This window comes from Procambarus clarkii, chromosome 51 (genome assembly GCF_040958095.1).
Source record: "Procambarus clarkii isolate CNS0578487 chromosome 51, FALCON_Pclarkii_2.0, whole genome shotgun sequence".
Classification (NCBI taxonomy): Eukaryota; Metazoa; Arthropoda; class Malacostraca; order Decapoda; family Cambaridae; genus Procambarus; species Procambarus clarkii.
The window spans coordinates 30,747,759-30,755,784 of NC_091200.1; the positions used below are offsets into that span (position 1 = coordinate 30,747,759).

The window sequence follows — 8,026 nt, forward strand, 5'->3', positions numbered from 1 at the left end:
CATACTCGTCATCACTAGATTGTGCTCTTGTTATCCTAATCCTTCTGTCATTATGTCGGAGGAGCTGTTCCCTGCTTACTTCTGCAGGGAGGGAAGAGGATGATGCTGCATCACTCCACTTGTGAATTAGTTCTTCAGCCTTACCCTGGGGGTCGTTGTGAGCCGCAGGCCGGGCTCTGCTCCCCTTAGCTACCTTAATTTTTGCCCACACTTGTCTTACAGACGTTTCTCTTCCAATAGAGCTAGTGAACTCTAGTCATTGTCTTTCCCTTTGTAACTCATCTGCAATGTATGTACCTTTACCTGACTAAAAAATCTAATATAAATCTATATCTAATCTATATGCTTAGATATATGCAAATGAGAGAGTAATAGAGCGAAACCTTTAAAATACTGAACAATTTGGAGGATATTGATTCATACCATTTCTTCAAAAGGTCAGATGTAACACGAACAAGGAGCAAAGGTTTCAAGCTCAACAAGCCACAGTGTAGGAGTGACAACAAATGCTTTTTAACCCATACGATTATGATCATGGCAATAAGGTTTCTAAAACAGTAGGCATTCTTCTAAAGCCAGACACTGTACTATGTTCCTCGCCCTAACCTAGTCACTCAGTATTATTCACTCATTTATCCATGTCTTGTCTATTTATGTCTTAAAGGTTACAAGACGTACATTAGTCAATACAATTGGTGCTTAAAATGTCAAGGATCTCTTGTGAAACACGGGTATTAATAAAAAAAATTATTATGTAAAATAAATAAAAAAGGCCCAAGGGCCATGAAGTAACAAGAATGCAAGGCCAGCACAAGCTGGCGTAAGTAGAGAAGACGGAAGATTCTTCATATTAAAAGACCCTGCTTCTCCAAGATGGCAGTCACACCCTGCTTGCCCTGGACAATCACCATATGGAGATGGACTGTTTACTGTGAAGGGAAGTCCACAAATGCAATGCCAGCATGAGTCAGTCTTGAAGGGTAAACGATGATGGCACCCTCACAGTAACACAAAAGCCGAGCAAGCCCAATGAGGAAGACCTGTTGATGGGAAGGAGGAGAATCATTAGTCACAACAAAATCCACATAGAAACAAAGGAGAGAAAAAAAATAAAGTGGATGTCTTCTTTTTGTATAGACATAATAAATATTGCCATTTGGCTATGTATTTATATGATATATAATAGAATACAGCATAAAACAAAATAAGAGGGGTGGTAGGAGAAGAAAAGATTAGTGTTCAGTGAGAATCCACAAGGTCTTCTCTGAATACTCTTTATTTTCTTCAAGGCTGTGGGTCCCTACAATTGCACCAGAGGTGGTACACACCCTATTATTATTTAAACAGGTGAGTACACACACGGTGTTAGCAAACTTAGCCTCCAAACACACACACACACATGGTATCAGCAAACGTAGCCTCCAAACACACACACACACATGGTATCAGCAAGCTTAGCCTCCAAACACACACACACATGGTATCAGCAAGCTTAGCCTCCAAATACACACACACACATGGTATCAGCAAGCTTAGCCTCTAAACACACACACACACATGGTATCAGCAAGCTTAACCTCCAAACACACACACACATGGTATCAGCAAGCTTAGCCTCCAAACACACACACACACACATGGTATCAGCAAACTTAGCCTCCAAACACACACACACACATGGTATCAGCAAGCTTAGCCTCCAAACACACACACACACATGGTATCAGCAAGCTTAGCCTCCAAATACACACATGGTATCATCAAGCTTAGCCTCTAAACACACACACACACACACAAACGGTATCAGAAAGCTTAGCCTCCAAACACACACACACACATACATGGTATCAGCAAGCTTAGCCTTCAAACACACACACACAGAAAATGGGGACATTGAAACAGTTGATAAACTTGATTTCAAGAGAGAGAGGTCACTATGGGGAACTTCAAATTTTTTGTAATAAGTAATTAGGCAGACTTGTTGCTAGACAGGGAAGTAAATTAAATGTATGCCAAATTTTGCAAAATATACAATGAAGGCACACAAACATTCATACCTAAAACAGAGATGCAGGGCCAGAAAACAGGATTGGTTCAACAGAAATTGAGAGAGGGCCACAAACCAAAAGACACAAAAATGGAATGAAAGACATTGAAAAACTACAAGCAGATGTCAACAAAGTTTTCGATTGGGCAGCAGAAAATAACATGATGTTTAACAGTGATAAATTTCAGGTATGGCAAAAATGAGGATCTGAAACATAATACAGGGTACAAAACACAATCGAATCTTCCCATAGTAGAAAAACAGCATGTCAAGGATTTGGGAATAATGATGTCCGACGATCTAATGTTTAGGGAGCATAACCAAGCAAATATTGCGTCGGCCAGAAAAATGATCGGATGGATTATGAGAACTTTCAAATCCAGGGATCCCATCACAATGGTTGTACTCTTCAAGTCACTTATGTTGTCCCGTCTCGAGTACTGCTCAGTATTCACTTTCCCCTTCAGAGCACGGTTGCACGGTTGTTCCTGCCGGAACAACCGTGGACATCTTCAGGAGAAAACTGGACTGTTTTCTAAGAGAAGTTCCGAATCAGCCGGGATGTTGTGGGTATGTGGCCCTGCGGGCCGCTCCAAGCAACAGCCTGGTGGACCAAACTCTCACAAGTCGAGCCTGGCCTCGGGCCGGGCTTGGGAGTAGAAGAGCAGAACCCCATCAAGCAGGTATCAAAATAGAAAGAAGCCAAACCCCCAATCATACCAGCGATACAATGATGCGAGAAACAACTATACAGCAGTAAGGGAAGAGGCAGAAAGAAATTTTTATAAAGGGATAATGGATAAATGTAAAACAGAACTGGGCCTATTCTACAAATTCATAAACAACAAATTGCAAGTAAAGGATAATATCCAGAGGTTGAAAATAGGAAACAGATTCACAGAAAATGATAATGCAATGTGTGAAACATTAAACCAAAAGTTCCAAAGTGTGTTTATACAAAATGAATTCTTAAGAGAACCCGACACAATAAGAATTTCTGAGAACAACATAGAGCGTATAGAGGTGTCTAGAGATGAAGTGGAAAATATGCTAAAGGAGCTAAGTAAGAACAAAGCAGTTGGTCCAGATGGAGTTTCACCATGGGTTCTGAGAGAATGTGCATCTGAGCTCAGCCTTCCACTTCACCTGATCTTTCAGGCATCCCTGTGTATAGGAGTCATAGCAAACATGTGGAAAAAGGCTAACATAGTTCCAATCTACAAAAGTGGCAACAGGGAAGACCCCACCCCTCTCAGTTATAGACCTGAATCATTGACAAGTGTAACAGTGAAAGGATTGAAAACAAAACAAAAAATTAATAAAAACTAAATGGGTAGAACACCTGGAGAGAAAATATATAATATCACACAGACAGTATTGTTTTCGATCTGGAAGATCCTGTGTATCGAATTTACTCAGTTTCTATGATTGAGCCACAGAGATTTTAAAGGAAAAAGGTAGTTGGGTTGACTGCATCTATCTAGACATAAAAAAGGCTTTCGACAGAGTTCCACATGAGAGGTTGTTCTGGAAACTAGAAAATTTTGGATGGGTGACAGGTAAGCTTCTAACATGGATGAAAAATTTTCTGAGTGATAGAAAAATGAGGGCAGTAATCAGAGGCAATCGGACTGGAGAAGTGTCACAAGTGGAGTACCACAGTACATGCACCAGAAATGTTCATTGTCTACATAAATGATCTACCAGTAGGAATACAGAATTATATAAACATGTTTGCTGATGATGCTAAGATAATGGGATGGATAAGAAATTTAGATGATTGTCATGCCCTTCAAGAAGACCTGGACAAAATAAGTATATGGAGCACCACTTGGCAAATGAAATTTAATGTGAATAAATGCCATGTTATGGAATGTGGAATAGAACATAGATCCCACACAACCTACAAATTATGTGAGAAATCTTTATATAATTCTGATAAAAGAAAGAGGTCTAGGGTTGATTCTAGATAGAAAACTATCACTTGAGGCCCACATAAAGAACGTTGTGTGAGGAGCCTATGCCACGCTTTCTAACTTCAGAATTTTGTTTAAATACATGGATGGCGAAATACTAAAGAAATTGTTCACGAGTTTTGTTCGGCCAAGGCTAGAATATGCAGCGGTTGTTTGGTGCCCATATCTTAAGAAGCACATCAACAAACTGGAAAAGGTGCAAAGACATGCTACTAAGTGGCTCCCAGAACTAAAGGGCAAGAGCTATGTGGAGAGGTCAGAGGCATTAAATATGCCAAAACTAGAAGACAACAAAAAGAAGTGATAAAATCACTATGTACAAAATAGTAACAGGAATTGATAAAATCGATAGGGAAGATTTCCCGAGACCTGGAACTTCAAGAACAAAAGGTCATAGATTTAAACTAACTAAACAAAGATGCCAAAGAAATATAAAAAAATTTCCTTTCGCATACAGAGTGGTACACGGTTGGAACAAGTTAAGTGAGAAGGTGGTGGCGGCCAAGACCGTCAGTAGTTTCAAAGCATTATGTGACAAAGAGTGCTGGGTAGACGGGACACCACGAGCGTAGCTCTAATCCTGTAACTACACTTAGGTAACTACATTTGGTGTCAGCAAGCTTACCGTCGAAACACACACAAACAGCCTGCCTATTATTCAAGGCCTTCTCTGAGTACTCTCTATTTTCTTCTCTGAGGCTATGGGTCCCTAATCTTGCACCAGAGGTGGTACAACTTTTAAGTTTTTAACTACTGCACTGAGCACCTGATTTTGCAAAGACTTCTTAGTGCAATTGTTCTGGTATTTTTTTGTTTATAAATATTCAGGTATAGTTAATGTCAAAATGTTTCAAAACTCAACAATTTATATTTCAAAACAAAAAAAGTAATGAAAACATTACAAAACATTAAAATATAGCCTAATTAATTAATTAATAAAGTAGCACAACTCTCAGAATGTCTAAAGGTGCTTTGAGCAATGAAGTAGTTAATTTTATATATATAATATTATATATATAATATATATTTACCTGTGACTACTGCTTAGCAAAAATTTGATCTCTGTGAAAATTGGTCTCGTCATTGCTAGGAGATATTTTAAGACCATGATTTGCTGTGGATGGCACTGTAGTCTTCAAGTCATCAATCTAAAAATAGAGGTAATCTTTTAAAATGTAAATTTTGTATAAAAAAAATGCAAAAATAAATTGCAAGAATAATATGAAGTTATTATACAATTTTTGTTTAATTATTTAAATATTTGTGAGACATTATTAAGAAATGTATGAAGTACAGATTCTCTAAGACCTGATATGTATCTGCTTATGTTCCACCACATTACATTCAGGGCTGAAGAGAAAACACAGCCAGTAAGGTAATGATCACTTAGGATGGACTGGGATGCTACATGTAGGTGGGGGCTAAGCTGCGTGAGGCTAGGATGCCCAGCCTGCCTTGTCTAGGCTGGGCTGGGCTAGGCAACACTAGGAAGGAGTCAACAAATCTCTGGAGTGCCTTACTTTTCCTGATATCCTTAAAAAAGCAAGAATGATGCCATTTTATAAAGGAGGCGAGACAGCAGAAATAAACAATTAGAGAAAAATATCAAATCTACTTATACTTTCAAAAATATTTGATTTTTTTTTTTACAAACATCTCTTCCTACTTTGTAAAATTCAACATGAATACAAACACACACACACATCCCTAGGAAGCAGCCCATAGCAGTTGTCTAACTCCCAGGTACTTATTTACTGTTAGGTGAACCAGATATAGAGAATAACCACAAAATCTTGTAAAGCCACTAGTACACGCAGCATTTCAGGCAGGATATATAATATTTATATTATATATATATATATATATATATATATATATATATATATATATATATATATATATATATATATATATATATATATATATATATATATATATGATAGCCTCAGCTATCACTTCCTTATGTCTGGTCGTGATGGTCAAGCGGATTAAGGCGTCCCTGTACATATATATATATATATATATATATATATATATATATATATATATATATATATATATAACTGAAAACTCACACCCCAGCAGTGACTCGAACCCATATGCTATGCCCAAGATTACCATCCGAGTGCCAGCGGGGAAGTGGGTCAAATAGCCTCGGCTATCACTTCCTTATGTCTGGTCGTGATGGTCAAGCGGATTAAGGCGTCCCTGTACATACCAGTTGCGTTGCTCCTGGCAGTATTGGGTTCGAGTCACTTCTGGGGTGTGAGTTTTCAGTTGCATATTGTCCTGGGGACCATTCAGGCTTGTTCGCATTTGTGTTCCTCACGTGTTGCCCCAAAAATGAGGTGATTTGATAAAATGCTATGCCCAAGATTACCATCTGAGTGCCAGCGGGAAGTGGGTCAAATAGCCTCAGCTATCACTTCCTTATGTCTGGTCGTGATGGTCAAGCGGATTAAGGCGTCCCTGTACATACCAGTTGCGTTGCTCCTGGCAGTATGGGTTCGAGTCACTTCTGGGGTGTGAGTTTTCAGTTGCATATTGTCCTGGGGACCATTCAGGCTTGTTCGCATATATATATATATATATATGTATGTATATATATATATATATATATATATATATATATATATATATATATATATATATATATATATATATATATATATATATATATATATATATATATATAAGTTTGTGAGGGTACCACCTCTGGTGCCAATGTGGGGACCCATAGCCTCGGAGAAGAAAATAAAAAGTATTCAGAGGAGACCTTGTGGTCTCTCACTGAACACTAATATTATCCTCTCCTACCACCCTCATTCTTTTGTATGTACACATATATATTTACTTTATTTGAACTTTGTTACAAAAAAGGAGTTACATATGGGTTACAAAGATGGTTGTCATAGGTTGTCGAGTTCCTCCAGCTCCTCAGATGGCGGGCAGGAACCCTGGATGCAGTGCGCATTTCCCCTCTGTATCGCCACACTGAGGCGCTGGAAAAGAAAGCTTGCAGCTCTCGGGTCCCTTGTTGTTTCAATGAGCCTAGAACCCAGTTCCTTCAAAAAACTGGTAGCACTTTTACCCCAGGCGCCGAGCGTCTCAGAAGCAATGGGGACAAAATTGTAGTGGTGATCCAGTTCTCTATACTTACGGGATTTGGCTGCTTCCCTGTGGGTGGCAGCGCCACCTGGTTGTGCAACACTGAGGTTAATGTAGGTGTTAGCCAGGGTTGATACGCACGTGTAGTCCCATACCAACTGCTTGCCATTCTTCCAAGGGTTCACTGTGATACCATCCGGGCGACCAATAAGAGCATCAGAGTTACGGGGCGTTAGGTAACGGGGCTCTCTTTCAGCTGGGCATCCAGCTGTAGTGAGGCTCCTCTTGATGATGTCGTTAACTTCACTGTGCCTCGAGTGCCATCCCCCTGTGCTTTGGCAGAGTAGGCCATGGTGACCGTACCTGTCAGCCACCACCTCGCCGCAAATACACCTATATCTGGTGTGGATTGGGGCAGCAAGGCGGAGGGCCACAGCAATTCGGAGGGCGTGTGGTGTGAGACGCGTGCCAGTTGTATATATATATATATATATATATATATATATATATATATATATATATATATATATATATATATATATATATATATATATATATATATATATGAATACATACATACGGGACAAAGAGCCAGAGCTCAACCACCGCAAGCACAACTAGGTGAGTACACACACACACATTATATATATATATATATATATATATATATATATATATATATATATATATATATATTTATATATATATATATATATATATATATATATATATATATATATATATATATATATATATGTCGTACCTAGTAGCCAGAACGCACTTCTCAGCCTACTATACATGGCCCGATTTGCCTAATAAGCCAAGTTTTCCTGAATTAATATATTTTTTCTAATTTTTTTCTTATGAAATGATAAAGCTACTCATTTCATTATGT

The 8,026-nt window shown here is 38.5% G+C and overlaps 1 long non-coding RNA gene across 1 annotated transcript in view; it reads right to left on the minus strand.

Annotated features, from left to right (window-relative positions):
• Positions 1–771: 771 nt before the first annotated feature.
• The window catches only part of LOC138351861 (uncharacterized), a 10,168-nt gene continuing 2,913 nt past the window's right edge, over positions 772–8,026 (minus strand). The window contains exons 2-3 of the long non-coding RNA XR_011222635.1: positions 5,055–5,171; positions 772–1,040 (exon numbers count right to left, since the gene is read on the minus strand). This is a non-coding gene — a long non-coding RNA (uncharacterized lncRNA). The remainder of the gene's footprint in view (positions 1,041–5,054; positions 5,172–8,026) is intronic.